The 16693-nt window shown below is 32.1% G+C and overlaps 1 long non-coding RNA gene across 1 annotated transcript; it reads left to right on the forward strand.

Moving 5' to 3' along the window:
- Positions 1-301: 301 nt before the first annotated feature.
- On the forward strand, positions 302-2895 carry LOC107897835 (uncharacterized). The gene is made up of 2 exons (XR_001684287.2): positions 302-789; positions 1306-2895. It is a non-coding gene; the product is annotated as an uncharacterized lncRNA (long non-coding RNA).
- Positions 2896-16693: the final 13798 nt, after the last annotated feature.

The following is a 16693-nucleotide window of genomic DNA, read 5'->3' on the forward strand; positions in this document are numbered from 1 at the left end:
TCAAACCCGTTAGTTTGAAAGAGGATGAAGAGAGAAACATTTTGACAGTGAGATTGATTTGAGATAATGTCAGACAGCGGCAATAAAGGAGTATGACAATGTTTGGTATTTTTTTAAAGAGAAAAAAATTAAGTTTTATGTTTAAGAATAAATCCCTAAAGAAAAAAAGGAATGAGAGGAAAAAAAAGTAAAAAATAATTTTAAATTTTAATGATATTATTATATTTGTTATATAATTATAATTAAAATGATTCGACCCGAATCTGACCCGGGTGTGATCCTATATAATAAAATTTTACAGTCATCTTAAGGGGATGGATCTTCTTCTTCTTAACTGTTAGACTCAAGTTCTCTCTCCTGACACATCCGTTGATCTAAAGTATCGACAATGATTTGGTGAGCGTGGATGGAACTCGCCAAAGATTTTGCCATTCTCTATGATGCTGAGGTTCATGTCATCATTTTCTTCAATACTGGCAAACTCTTTGGCTTCTCCAATTTTGGTCCAAAAGGAGCAGTACTCAATAGTGATGGGGGATGTTGAGAGGAAGTGAGCGGCACCAACAGAAGAGACATGCACCAATTTCAGTTTCACGGTTTTATGATTTTATATTTCTAATCCCTTTGAAGCTCTCACATCCCTAATATATTTATTTCCTTTTTGGTCACTCTATCGGTGGAGCTGTGGTTTTGAAGGCAACTTCACATCCTTGTATTGAAGGAATGCTGTAGGGAGTTGGGCTGACCTCTCCAGCTTTGCGTGTTAAACCAACCCAAACAATTGTTGGGGTAAGTTGCTGCTTCTTATTCAACATTTGTGCTATGCTAAATAATTCTGTAGTTGCCTTCGAATTTTATTTCTTTAACTTAAGTGTTAAAAGTTAAATGTGCTTCGATTAACTAATCACCCATTATTGGTTTAATAATTTAACTAAGGAATATTTTTAATTTCACTTTTATATATGCGGGTTTCTTCTTGTGATCGATTTCTTAGTTATTTTCAAACGTTTATATTCTGTCAAGTGAAAGATCTGTGCAGATAAAATTATTTAGGAGGTGGTAATTCCTTTTAGAGACAGCTCTTCTAGTCTTAATATGAATATTGTTTTCATGGTTTTGCCCTATAATGCCGTCTAACTATTGTGGTTAAGATTTGTGAGTTACTTTGGTTTTGTATAACCATTTTTCTATTCTGTAATATCAATTACATATTATAAGAATAAAATGGGTTGTGGTTTAACTCAATATTCGTATGTATCCTCCTTGTATCCCGTCAAATTGGTATTTTACTACTGGTTGAAACAGTGATGAATTGCTACTATTTCTACTGTGCTCATGAATTGTTCGATGATATGCCAAGGAAGGATGCTTAAGGGCGAGCCTCTAGTATTTTCCTTGAAAATATTGAGAAGCTATAAAAAAAATACATCTAGAATCAAGCCTGGTCTTACCCGGTTGCGTAGAAGTGCCCCCAAACCTTTTTCCTGCCATTAAACTGAGCTTTATGATTCGAAAGTAGGGAGTGATATTTTGGATATGATTCTTACAAAGGTATGCCAATGCTTCATTCTCATTTATTTTTAAAAATAATCTAGACTTATTTAGGTGTTTATTTCTAGTTGTCTTAACATAGCATAGCATCTCCATTTGGTTTCCTTCCAAGGTGTCAGTATTTATTGTGCAGAATATAACTAGCATTGCTGATAAAAAATAATTACATGTGCTATCATTAAATGGTTTCCTTAGTTTATGTATTTAATAGGGCATATTTTAATGTATGACGTGCATATCATTTGCCTATTTTTGTTATGTAGTTGAACCATCAATCATTTCAATCATGTCATCTTTGTTATGCCCACATTAAGCAAGATGACACATTTATACAGTGCTTGAAATAATTGGGAGGCAGATTTGTTATGCCCACCTATTCTATGTTTACAGCTCATAAGCTCAACTCTTACTGTAATCTAAATCTCATTTATGGAGATTGTATGAGACTTGAGGAATCAATGTAGTAACGAATGAAGGTCTCTGGTTGCATTAAGAAATTGAAAGAAAAAAGGTGCTACCTTAGAGGCTCAACCTCACTGAGCTCTATCAACAAGCCAGTCTTTGTAAAGAAATAAACTCTTAGTCCATTATATTAAACAGTGTAGGACTTTATCTGAATCACTGAATTTTTGTTCTTCTTTATTTGTATTTTAATTGAATGCAGGTATTAACTCCACCCAAGCATTGAGTTGCTGATAGTACTAGAAAGAACATATGTTTTCTTCCTACTTATTGGTTAATTTGTTCCCTTTTAATTATCTTTAGCACATATTTTAGTATTTTTAGTTCAGTAATTTACATTTTATGACTTAGTGGATCTTGGCTTATTTACCTTTAATTTTATCATATTTTGGTACTAATGTCGCTGCATGAGCAAATTTAGATTGCGCCCAGAACTATTGCCGCACTTGACAGCTGTCCGGATAGGAATAAAAATACATGAGCTGTCTAGTTTGGTACAACTAACTTGTACGTGCAAAGGTAGCATGGTTTTGATGAAAAGGACACCTGGGCTATTTGGGAAAAATATATAAATATTCACATGAAAAGAAAAAAAGAGAGTTTTTTTTGGATTATCTTTTTCAACTTATCCCTTGAAGCTTTCGGCTATGGCGGATTAAGCTTCGACGGGTGAACCAACGTGAAAACGATATAGACCAGCTCTTGACGAGAAGCCCTGAGTGCGACACAAGGAGGAATAGACAGATTCAAGTCGAGTTGTCTAGGAATAGTAATCTCCACTTATTTCTTTTATTTTTCTTTTCTAAACGCTGGTGATTACTTCCTATTTCATGTTAGTACAGAAGTACACACGATTTATGAGTTAAATGTTATTTTATTCAATCTTACATCTACTGTTTAATATTTGGGTTTGAATGTTTTTAGAATGGAAATTTTTTCGCGGTCACTGACATTGGAAGGTGCAGTGACAGTTCAAGCTAACAAGCATGGCAATGAAAGTTGCTTGAGGACTAAAGCAATTTAATCCACTTTTTCTTAGTAGTGTTACATTGTCATCATTGGAAGGTGTGACTAATGTGCATGTTTAATTTTTTTTATTAAATATAGAAGTTAAGCTTAATAAGATATTCATTGCAATTTAATACATCGACAATCACATATCCTTTTACACCTTGTGAGCACTTAGTATATTGTTGAATATTTACGTTAGGGATTCTAGTTTATTAGTATCATATTTTATCTTACTATTTTCAAGTTATTGACAACTACATTCACAATTTATCTCACTCCTATTTAATTATTGCACTGACATTGATAGATAAAAGACATCGATATCTTTTATGGGACCATTTCCAAGTTCATTTGGAAATCTTTATATATTAGTAGTTTTTGACTATGTCTCGAAGTAGGTTGAAGCTGTTGCAGTCCCAAAGGATGATGCAAAGAAAGTGCTTATTTTCACAAGCATATACTTACCTGCTTTGGCACACCAAATGCATAGATTAGTGGTCAGGGTACACACTTTCATTGCAACTAAGTGGCAACTGCATTGAAAAGATATGGAGTCAATCATAGAATGACTACTACTTATCATCCACAAACTAATGGACAAGCTAAAGTGTCGAATCGACAACTTAAAAACATTCTTGAGAAGGTTGTGAACCCTTCGAGGAAAGATTGGTCTTCCAGACTGGATGAAGCTTTATAGGCTTTAAGACAGCATACAAAACTTCATTAGGGATGTCGCCATATCAATTGGTTTTTGGGAAGGTATGTCTCTTGCCAATTGAAATGAATATAAAGCAATGTGGGCAATTAAACAAGTGAACATGGACTATGAAGCTGTTGGAAAGAAAAGGCTGTTGGATATGACTGAACTAGAGGAGATTAGGCGAAATGCCTATGAAAACGTTGCAATTTACAAGGAAAAGACCAAACGATAGCATGATAGAATTATTTTGTAGCGACAATTTATCGCGGGTCAACAAGTTTTATTATTCAATTCTAGACTGAAATTGCACCTATGTAAATTGAGCTCTCGTTGGTCTTGACTTTTCGAAGTTGTTAAAGTATTTCCTCATGGTGCAATCATAATCAAGATTTAAATGATGGACACCAATTCAAAGTGAATGACCGTTGATTGAAACATTATCTTAGGAATATTGATCACAAGCAGGCAGAGACCATTTAATTGGTCGAAAAATTTTAATTCTTATGAAATTTATTATGTAATTTTATTTTTATTTTTATTTTGTTTCTATTCTAGTTTTTTTAATTCTTTTTTATTTTTTTCTATTTTTGCATAATAATTAGGTACCATTGTCGATGCACTTGGGATTTTTTTGTCGACGCACTTAGGCTTTATTGTCAACGCAGTTCATTCTAGTGTATTATCACTTTTGACTCAGCACAAATGAGGGCAGATCAGAAATTTCAAATCCCACCTTTTGATCAAAAGTCACCAAGAGGTCTGATCTGTCTGAACAGGCGCAATTCTCATTGGACATAATTATTCTTGCTAGCTTTATTTCCTTTCAGAAAATCACGTCTTTCCATCTTCTTCTTTCACTCACTATAAACCCCTCTTCACTATGCTGACTGTGAAACACCCAAACAACAATTTTTATTCACTTTTTTCCCCAAGTTCATACACTTACACTTTTAAACCATCTCCACTCCATAAAACAAGCAAAATATGGCAAGAACGAGAGGATCGGTCAAGAAAGCCACCAAGCCTGTTGAAGAACACTCATCCTTTGCAACTGTAGTTCGTGAGTCAGAATCTTCCATGCCAACGAAGAAAAAGGAGCTGGTGATCTTTTAAATGAAAGCGACCAAAGATCGATTTCAAAAAAACATCTTAAAGCGAAACTTCCACCCAGAACAGGGCATTCTCCTTTCGCAACAGCAAAATTTGGGCAAACAAGTCTCCAGAACCATCTCTAAGTTGAAGTGGGCAACTTTCTGTACACGTACTGGAACCTATTCTCCTTTATTGGAACATGAGTTTTACGCTAACTTTTATGACTTTGAGTTGGAGTTTATCTTTGTTCGAGAAGGTTTAATTCTATGGGATGCTACAAAAATCAATGAGCTGTACAACACTAAGGTGGATGACGATGAACCCTCCAAGTTTATTGAAGATATCGTAGACAAAAAAAGGGACTTATTGGTGAATGATTAATGTGTCGAATGAGCATTCCAGATGGGTTCACATCAAAAGAATTATACAATGCATCACCGCTTCTTGACACTGTAAAGAAAAATCTGGTTTCATTTTGTCAACTGCAAGCTACTGCTCTCTACTCACAGCACCGCAATCAACCTTGATAGAATGTACCTGATACATTTAATTGTTAAGGGCAGAAAGATTGATGTCAGTGCAATACTCCACCAAGAAATTGCTAACTATGCCGCAAGGCAAAATGGAATTTTGGTTTTCCTGTCGCTGGTGATGCTATTGTGCCAGCAGAAACGGATCGTTCCCCATGATGATGAAGAGATATTGGAAAATAAGGGTCCGATCAATGAAGCGTTTATTGAAAGAATGACTCATGGAAAAAATAAGCCGGTAATGAAGGAGGTAGGGACCAACAAGACAAGGAAGGGCAAAACCAAAGTAGAAAGCCAAGGAACAAACTTGATTGCAAATACATCATTGCTGCGAAAATGAAGGATATTGAGAAGTTGCCCAATTCCATCAGTAATAAGCAGATCAGGCTTGTCGCTACAATAGAGGATACGGACAGATCACAAAAATTGTTCTACGCTTATACCAGGGCCGATAACAATTATATTGTAGCCACATTAGTTAGTTAAGCCTGACCCCACTCCCAGAATTTCCAGTGGTCCCACAAATTATTCGAGAGTATGAATCCTCCTCCTAGGAAGATGACCTAGAGGACCGAGACAAATCAGTGAAATCTCATCCCATTGTGTACGTCTTTGATGTTAAGAAAGAAGAGGAATCAAGGGACGTTGAGGAGTGCATGTGAAGGATTGGTAGCCTGGTCGAGGGTGAAGTCATTGCTAATAAAGAAGCACCTGCTATTGAGGAGGAAGTTGCTATGGAAGAGGAGGATATCTGTATTGAAGTTGTGAATAAAAAGCCCAAGGAAGAAAATACTAAGACAGAAGCTGCTGAGAAAGAATTTGTTGAGGATATTGTCAATGCATTCGAGCTTATGGATGCAACTAAAGATAATTTGGAGCTAGACTGGCAGAAGCTGCAGAGGTAACAAGTGAGGAGCACCACAATTCATTGGCTATAGTGGTCTATATCGAACCACTCAAGGTGACCCCTCCTACACAAGAAACAACCAATGATATCGAGGTAGAGCTGGAACTTGAGGAGCAATCCGAGGATCATGCAAAGCCCAAAGAAAAGAAGAGAAAGCGCTCCAAAGATAAAAAGCGCAAGGAGGAGATAAAGAGGAGGAAGAAGAAATATCATGCAGCCACATTGATGGCCGAGGAAAACTGAGTTAGTTTATTTTAAGTTTTAGCTATAGTCTTCACACATTGCATCTAATTATAATTTAGTTTATTTTAGGTTTTAGCTATAGTGTTCATGCATTGCATCTAACTATAATTTTCATTTTGTTAGTGAACATTGTCGTTGCATTGTTATTGTCATCACATTTAAATCTTAGTGCATTAAGGACAATGTGAACTTTAAGTTTGGGGGAATGCATATGGGGATCAGAAATACACCCACATTTTAATTTTTTAATGAAGCATACAACGTTTATTTGTGGTTAATGCAATGTGTTGAATTTTTTTTGTTACATTCAATGCTTAATTCTTGAATTATGTGAACTATTAATGAATGAGTTGGATAAATTTGACTGAATGTTGTATCTTCAATTCTTGGATAATAATTTAGACTGCATTAGTAATGGATGACTAGTAGCATTCCTTGAATCTTGAATGAATCTGCCTTTTATACCTACTCATATGTATATATAGTTATGAATAAGTGACACTCCCAATTGGGTGTATTGTGAAATGTTAAAAAAGGAACACTCCAATGCAAGCGTTAGAAAAATGAATCTAGCCAAAGGCTGCCACTGCATGAGTGTGTGTCAGTGCAATTATGTACTTCCTGGGGGTTTGTTGCATTTCATTGTTACTTCTCAAGAACAAGGGTACAATAATTTAACGATATCCCTTATTCACACACACAAAAATATATATATACAATAAATGTTGTATTGGTATATAGAATTTAAGATTTGAAGCATGAGGCTGGTTTTGATAAAGATGCAATCTTAGTCATTCATACTTATGTATTATCGATGCAATATTTTGTCATCTGAATGTGGATCATTCATTGGAATTTTAGGTGATTAAAGTTGCTAGAATGGTCATTTACTTTAGTGAATTCTTATATAGCCTTGTCAGTTTCTGTTTTACTTGAGGACAAGTAAAAACTTAAGTTTAGGGGTGCGATAGTACTTGAAAGAACATATGTTTTCTCCCTATTTATTGGTTAATTTGTTCCCTTTTATTTATCTTTAGCACATATTTTAGTATTTTCAGTTCAGTAATCTACATTTTATGACTCAGTGGACCTTGGCTTATTTACCCTTAAGTTTATCATATTTTGGTATTGATGACGCTATATGAACAATTTCAGATTGTGCCCAGAATTGTCACCACACCTGATAGTTGTCCGAATAGGAACAAAAATGTGTGAACTATCTAGTCTAGTACAACTAACTTGTACGTACAGAGGTAGCATGATTCTGATGAAAAGGACACCTGAGCTATTTGGGAAAAATATATAAATATTCATATGAAAAGAAAAAAGAGATATTTTTTTCGATCATCTTTTTCAAGTTATCCCTTGAAGCTTTCGGCTATGGCAGATTAAGCTTTGACGGGTGAACCAACGTGTAAAGGATGCAGATCAGCTCTTGACGAGAAGCCCTGAGTACGACACAAGGAGGAATAGATAGATTCAAGTCGAGTTGTCTAGGAATAGTAATCTCCACTTATTTCTTTTATTTTTCTTTTCTAAACGCTGGTGATTACTTCCTATTTCATGTTAGTACGGAAGTACACATGATTTTTGGGTTAAATGTTATTTTATTCAATCTTACTTCTACTGTTTAATATTTGGATTTGAATGTTTTTAGCATGGAAATTTTATTGCGGTCACTGACATTGGAAGGTGCAGTGATAGTTCAAGCTAACAAGCATGGCATCAGAAGTTGCTTGAGGATTAGAGGAATTTAATCCACTTGTTCTTAATAGTGTTCCATTGCCATCATCGGAAGGTGTGGCTAATGTGTATATTTAAGTTTTTTTATTAAATATAGAAGTTAAGCTTGGTAAGATATTCATTGCAATTTAATACATCGACAATCATTTATCCTTTTATACCTTGTGAGCACTTAGCATTTTGTTAAATATTCACATTGGGAATCCCAGTTTATCAGTATCATATTTTATCTTACTGTTTTCAAGTTATTTCTTCAACAAATACATTCACAATTTATCTCACTCTTATCTAATTATTGCACTGACATTGATAAACAAAAGACAACCATCCTTGTGGGATCGATATCTGACAGACTCATATCTGTCTACTATACTTATATTGACAGTGTACGCTTGCACATTTTTGCTGTGATGTTAAGTAGCCGATCAGTTGCATCTGAAAAAAAAAAGATAAATCAGACAATCATAGTAGCAAGGAACCCTTGTGATCATAATCTAAGCTAAGAATAAGATCACAAGTAGAAATAATCAAAGTGGAATCTTCACTTCCAAACAGGTTCAGGAAAACCTTTTTCTTTTTTCTACTTTACACTCCTAACATTTCTCTATCCAAACTTGTTGTAAACAAAAGTGCGTTTCACAGATATTGATATCATTTTCTTTAACTTGTGATTGGAATTTATTATGATAGTGATGTAGTGGAGCCTAAGATACTCCATTAATTGTGTATATATTTGGAAAACACCTTTAGATTCTTTCCCCGACATGCAGTTTAGGATAATTGGTATTTGACTTCATAGTGTGCTATACATGCTTGATGCTGAAAGTGATTTTATGTGCATGTAGTTTAGTTTATCTGCTCTATAGTGTTACCCATATTGACACGACCTATGACTCTAATCTAGTGCCTATTAAATTTGACCCTCAAAATACTTGCAGAAAATTGTAAAAACCTTTTAATATTAGACAAGTATAAACTTTGTTTACTTACCACAAGAAGAAATTGAGCACATCCAATTTGCAATCGTTACCCCACCCAACTTGTAAAACAAAATTAAATGGAGCAACCAAACATCGAGTAAGGTATTGATTCTACTGTGTTTCTTTAGTTATATAACAATGCTTGATTGTTCTGAATTTTTTAATCGCTATAAAGCATGACATAGTAAGATAAATCCTTCACATTCCATGTCTGGAAATACCTTGTCTTTCAATTTATCGATTAATTTGGTGAAATCATTTCATGCAAAAATATATAACCACATCTTACTTAACATTGTTATCCTATGTTGTAAGGAACTAATTATTCTACTACTATTTGATTTGACCTCATAAAGCATTATCAAACTTCACGGACTATAGTTCTACTTAAATACAAAAGCAACTGGGGTTATTTTCCATTATTAAGGCTTGCTGATTTAAGATCGCAGCCTCCAATTATTTGAGTTAGCTGATTTAATATCGCAACTCCTAACAGCTCGCTGACCTACGTTCACAACTGATTTTACTAACGCTCACTGATTTAAGATCCCAACCTCTGATTATTTGAGTTAGCTAATTTAAGATCACAACTCCTAACAGCTCGCTGACCTACGTTCACAGCTAATGTTATTAAGGCTCATTGACCTACATTCACTGCTGATTTTATTAAGGCTCATTGATTTAAGAACACAACCTTCGATTATTTGAGATAGCTGATTTAAGATCGCAACTCCTAACAGCTCGCTAACTTACGTTCATAGCTAATTTTACTAAGGCTCACTGATTTAAGATTGCAGCTCCAGTCAGCTTGTAACAGCCCTAACCCGTCTCTATTTCCAGATTAGGGTTATAGAGTGTTAGCGTACAATCGAAAAACATTTAACATCATAACATTTAAATAAATTAAACATATTATAAACTATTCAATCATATGCGTTTTGTCCCTAAATCGAGCCTTCGAGGCCCCTAAAAATAGCTTAGAAGTGATTCAGGACTAATTTGAAACAAAATAAGGATTTTAAGAAAAAGATGCAAAAATGTGAAAACAATGGTCACATGGCCGTATGGCTAGGCTGTGTGACATAGCTAGGTTGTGTAACATTCAAACAAGGAACACACGGTCATGCACAACCATGTCGCAGGCTATGTGTCAGGCTGTGTAACTATTTGAGTTACCATACACAGCCCTGTGTCAGGTCGTGTGCTATGCCGTGTAACTCATTGACTTGAAACACTAAGAAAATTCAAATGACACGGTCGTGTGATAGCCCGTGTCCTAGGCCATGTGAACCCAAAATTTAACCTAAAAATCAAGCTAATTCAAGTCCAATTCATGACTAACCATTCAAACCATTTGGGCACACATTCAAGAGATTTAAAAACCATTCAAATACACATAAACATGCCATTTTGAACACCCTAATTCATCTAACCAATATGTCATTCAAAAACGCCACAAATATATCAAAACATCACTTACCAAACCAATTCAATATTGTATATTCCCAAACATAATAGCCTAGTTCAAAAACTACCACACATGACTATTTGCAAGCCATCAAAACATACCAAAAGAACCTTATTTACAAGCACTTAAAAAAAATGACCAATATGTCATAACTTGGTAAGGCATTAAAGTGCATTAAACCTATATAACCTTAAAAGTTTAAACATACTAAAACATACATTACAAAGATCTTATACATGTCATTATTAACCTTGGCCAAAATACACAAAATCTACCAAAATGGTTGTTGGATAGTGTGATAGGTGTCCGACGAGCTTCCAACTGATCGAGCTTCTGATAATCTATAACATAAAGAAAAGTAACTACGTAAGTATTGAGTGCTTAGTAAGCTCGTAAAAACTTTAAACATAACTTACCATTTGATCTATACAATTCATAGATTAGGCATAAATCATTACCAATACCATAACCTTAGTATAAGTCTATACAACATCATCAAACTCACAAGTTAGTACACTTATTCATGATACAAATGAATTCAACCATAAGATAAGTAGATTTCCATATATAAATACATCATTTAGCTCATAAATCTTTTCATAAATCATGATTCATTCCATTTGCATACTTACCATTACATTTCCTTTTCTTACCCATTGAACCATCTAGAATTACATTGGATACTGGGGAAAGCTCACACATAGTGTGCCTTTACATATAATCGTAACCTTTCCTTTGCATCAATACTTACACGAGCTGTAGGTCAGAATGTAAGCTACACGATACTACTCACATGAGCTGTGGAGAATCTGCAACAAATGCAGGACCTCAGCCATCGATAGGACATTCAAGACCAACACCCGAAACATGAAATCACTAATGACATGTCATTCGTATCCTAAGAATTCTTAAGGTTCAACTAGGAATCGTTATCTGTCAATTCATCATAACATGGATGCCTTTATATATAGATTCATTTATATTAAAACAACATAGCAAATAGTTAATTTAGCTAACATTAAAACGATTATAGTTCATACGAACTTACCTCGATAACCAGGGCATAGAAGTAGAATCGAACACTAATCCGAAACTTTAGCTTTTCCTCGATTTAAGTCCAAATGTGGTTTATCTTGATCTAAATAGATAATTTCAATCAATTAAGTACTTCTAGTATTCAATTTAATCCATAGTTCATATTTATACAAATTTTACAATTTGACCCTAACATTTTAACTTTTCACAATTTAGTCTTTAAGCTCATAGCTTGAATATAACTCATTTTAGCCAAAATCCAACTTAACCGATGATGAAAGGGACCTTGAAAAACCTCATAATTACCAAAAATTCACAAAACCCATGGATTTATACTTTTAACAATTTAATCCTTATTTCTAAAATTCAACAAATATCACTTAATAAAACATGTTTATTTTGTAATAAAGATTAATAATCTATCAAGTAACTTCAAAACCTATCCAAAAAAATCCATGGAAAGTCCCTCAACCTTTAACAGTTTTGCAAATTAACCCCCGGGCTAGCTAGATTAAGCTAAAATGAACTCAAAAACATAAAAAATCATTAAAAATGGGACACAAAACCATACCATGCAAGGAATTTTGACCTAGCCAAACTTCAAGCTTCTCATTCCATGGAGAATTCAGTTGAAACAAAAATAATAGGAGGAAGATGATGATTTTAGCCTATTTGATTTTAAGTTTATTTACCATTTTAACCTTTAAAAACTATCAAAATTTCATTAAAACCTTGTCCATGCACATCCACTAACACTTTAAATGGTATAATTACCATTAAAGTCCTTTAATTTAAGATTTCATAGCCATTGGACTCCTTTAACTAATAGAACTCAACTTTTATACTTTTTACGATTTAGTCCTTTTTACTTAATTAACCATTTAAACATCAAAATTTCTTAACAAAACTTTAATACGACCTTAATATAATCCTGTAGACATTAAATAAATATTAAAATAATAATTTACTCGTCAAAATTGTGGTCCCAAAACCACTGTTTCCGACAACACTGAAAATGGGTTCTTACGCAGCTCGTTGATTTAAGATCGCAAATGATATCAAAAAAATTTCTTTGATCCCGCTGATTTAAAATTTTCTTTTTATGGGAAATACAATTCACAGTATTCTGCAATACAATTCTTGACTCCTGTACCACACTATCAGACAACAAAATTTGCTTAATAAAGTTTCAAATTAAAACCTATACAATAAGCCCCAAATTACACACATCATAAATGTAAGCTTGTCTTAGAAGAGTCACTTTACAATTCTTCTTCGACAAGATGGGGGACAAATTGTTATATAATTATAAATAAAATGACCCGACTCGGAATCCGACCCAAGGTCCGACCCTATATAATAAAATTCTACAAACATCCCAAGGGGATGGATCTTTTTCTTCTTCTCAATTGTTAGACCAGAGTTCTCTCCCCGAATTTCCACGTACGTTATCCAAAGTGTCAATAATATTATATACTTTTGAAGTCATTTTATAATTTTTGAATATTTTATAATAGTTTTGTATTTTTTGTTTATAAATTTTAATAAATTTTGAATTTTTATATTTATATTTTGAATTTTTTAATTATATTTGATAAATATTTGAATTTTTAGAATCAAAATCGAATTTATAAAATTATAAACGTTGAGGGTTAAATTTATTTTTTAAAATAAATACTAAATTAACAAAATACGTAAATATTGGAGACTAAATTTGTTATTATATCAATATTATATCTAGTGATTAAATGTATTTTAACGGTGCGGTTAGTAGAATTTAAAATTGATTTAACGGAAGCAATTAAAAAAAAAATTGAGGATGGCTAAAATAAAACACCTTTAAACTTAGGTAACTATCTGTATAACTTACAATTTTATTGATTTAAATTTCAGTCCGTTCTTTTAAAATTATTTGAGGATGTTAAACCATGACTAAGCAACATGAAGCAAAAATTACCAGAGTTGAAAAGAAGGGTTGGAAATAAACAAAACGATGTAAAAAAAAATTCAATTGAAGTTCTAATTAATCTTTTGTTTTTGGTTTAATTTATTGAAAAAATTGAATGGATTAATTTTTATATTTAAATAGGTAGAGAATGGGTCGTTTCTTTTGACAAATTTTTTTAAAATGTTGTTCATTGAATAATGGATAGAAAAAAATATTATCTTCAACTATTAATCTGAAATTTATAAGTTACTTACTTGCAACCACGATCTGCTCAATCTAATTTTTATTCAATGATTTGATCATAGTTATTAAGAAAATGACAAAGATTGAGCAAATAGGATAATAATAGTTAGTCTACAATAGTATAATTAGATTTGATCATTTGTATCTGCATCAGAATTAAGTTAAAAGCATTATATTTATTGTTTTATATAAAATAATTAATTTTTTTTACTCATGCTGTGAATTAATTAAAATATTTTTTAAAACTGAAATGTTTTGCTTAAAATTTTATATATAAAAAAAATACAATAACATAAATTGTTTTTTATTTGTTTGGATATATAGTATAAAAATTATTTTAAAAATAAAATATAAATTTAAAAGTATTATTGCAACATGAAATAGATAAAAAAAACTTATAATTTAAATAAATAAAGGTGATGTTATCTTTATTCCATAAGTTCATAAATTTGATTGAATTAATTTAATTAAAATAAATATGAAAAGTAACTAAAATTGAATGTATATTAAATAATGAATTTTGATTGATTTAATTAAAGGAAATGTAAAAATAAAAATAAAAGAGATATTAAATATGTATTAATTTTTTCTAGACTCAGCTTGATCGAAATTTCAATTAAATAATTTTTAAATACTTTTATTTAAATTTAATTATAAAAATAAATAAATATTTTATTATTTTGATATTGTAAATTATTAAAAAAAAGAAATAGAGGTGCAACAAATTCTATTTTCCAAAAAATACACTATTATTTTCTTCTTAGCTAAAATGAGATAAAATAATATATTTGTTTGTTTTAAAAAATAGCAATGGTAATGCACATTGCACTTCTAAAAGTAGATGCAGCTTCAAACCTTAAAGACGACATTATTAGGAGGAACAACCACAAAACATGGATGGTAAAACATACATGGATAATTCAAAAGAAAAACTAATATGATGTGAACCCGATTATGAGTTTGAAACTTGATTCATGGTTTGAATTGCCTCATTGTCTAAATAGGTACACGAGAAAAAAAGGACAAAATTAAGTGTAGAACTTGAAATTGTATAAGGATTAATGAAATAAAAGGAAATCTTATAAAAATGTAACTTGTCCTAGAAATGAACCGACGCTAAAAAAAAAATGTGACCCGATTTCTACAAAGAAATATAAGTCTTAACAAGTTTGGGTTTTTTGAAGAAGATCGTGACCCGGTATCTATATGAGATAGGAACCAACGATATAAGTTTGATCACCACACTTTTTAGAGGGTTGAGAAGGAAAGTGATAAGATCGATTGTGAACACCACAAGAAAACAAGTTCTTGATAAGTTAGGTGAAATTCTAAAAACAAGAAAGAGTTTAAACTCAAACTTAAATTTCAAAATTTAATCATTAAGCTTCAAAAAAAAAATCCTAAGCCGAAATTTATAAACCTCTAAAAGATGACCCTTCAAAATCCGGCCATACATGTTCCCCTAAGTACAAAGTACTCTTTAATTACATCAACCAATTTAATGTTTGAAAGATTCATCATTCATGCCCCCTTGGTGCCGTCCATGCATCCTTAGCCATTAAGAAAATGCTTGTTCATCTTTAACAATTAATTGGTTGGTTAGTTCATACACATACATCCAAATGAAGAGGCCCTCTTCATGCACTCCATAAATAGCTGAAAATTCATGCATGGGTAAAGGAGGAGAATAGTCTATTGAGCTTTTGGTTCATGAACAAATTCGTCCCTACATTCATCCTCAAATGACCGTAGAAATGCCTTCATGAATCAGCTTTAATGTGACCGAAGTTTCATGCACCTTCAAGGAGTTGAATGGCCTTTGTTCATCATTTGAAAAGCTACAATTGTTCCCGTAAGCTGGCCGGCCATTGGTGTACCTTTAGGACACACTAAATAACTATTTAGGACACTTTAAATGTAGGAATAAAACTATAATGAAATTGAAAATATTTAAAACATAACTAAATTAATTAATTTAACTAAACTACCAGAATTAAAGGCACAAAGGACTAAGACACATAATAATGATGTCGTAACACACTTTTTAGACCAAATTAAGAAACCATAATATATTTTAAGACACGTTAAAGACGCAGCAACTAAAGAATAACATATCACATAAATTAAATAAACAATTATTAAATAAACTTAGATTTAAAAAAGTTGTGTAATTTAGAAAACTAAAAAGGACGGTTTGGCCTTACCACATGCAAAATGTTTCATGGGCTTTGAATGTTTTCATCTTGAATTTTGGGCCTTTCAAGCTTGGCTTAATATCAAGTCCTTTTAACTGAATCTCCTGACGTGATTGAAATAATGTCAAAAAATATATTATTTTATTTATTAATTAATATAATTTATTATTATAAATAAATTCAAAAAATAGGATCCACTTTAAATATAACTAAATAAAAAAGTGCTTGGTAATTCAAAGAACTAATCTAGAACTTAATGTTTTTAGATAATTTTTTGTTCCTTCTTTTATTTTTATTTTTTTTGTGTATATTAATATTAAAAAGCAGACTCACTTGATTATATTTAGAACTTAATTTAAAAATATGACCCACTTCAAATATAACTATATATATTAAAAATGGGACTCACTTTATCATATTTAAAACTTAATTTAAAAATGAGACCCACTTTAAATAGTTAAAAAAATATTTTGAAACCACATTGATGTGTCGGCATGTAATAGGAGACAAATGTCTTAAAAATGGTTTAAAACTAATTGTTACTAAAATTATTTAAAAACTCTATTTTGTTATGATATGTGTATG

This window comes from Gossypium hirsutum, chromosome A10 (genome assembly GCF_007990345.1).
Source record: "Gossypium hirsutum isolate 1008001.06 chromosome A10, Gossypium_hirsutum_v2.1, whole genome shotgun sequence".
In the NCBI taxonomy this organism is placed as follows: domain Eukaryota; kingdom Viridiplantae; phylum Streptophyta; class Magnoliopsida; order Malvales; family Malvaceae; genus Gossypium; species Gossypium hirsutum.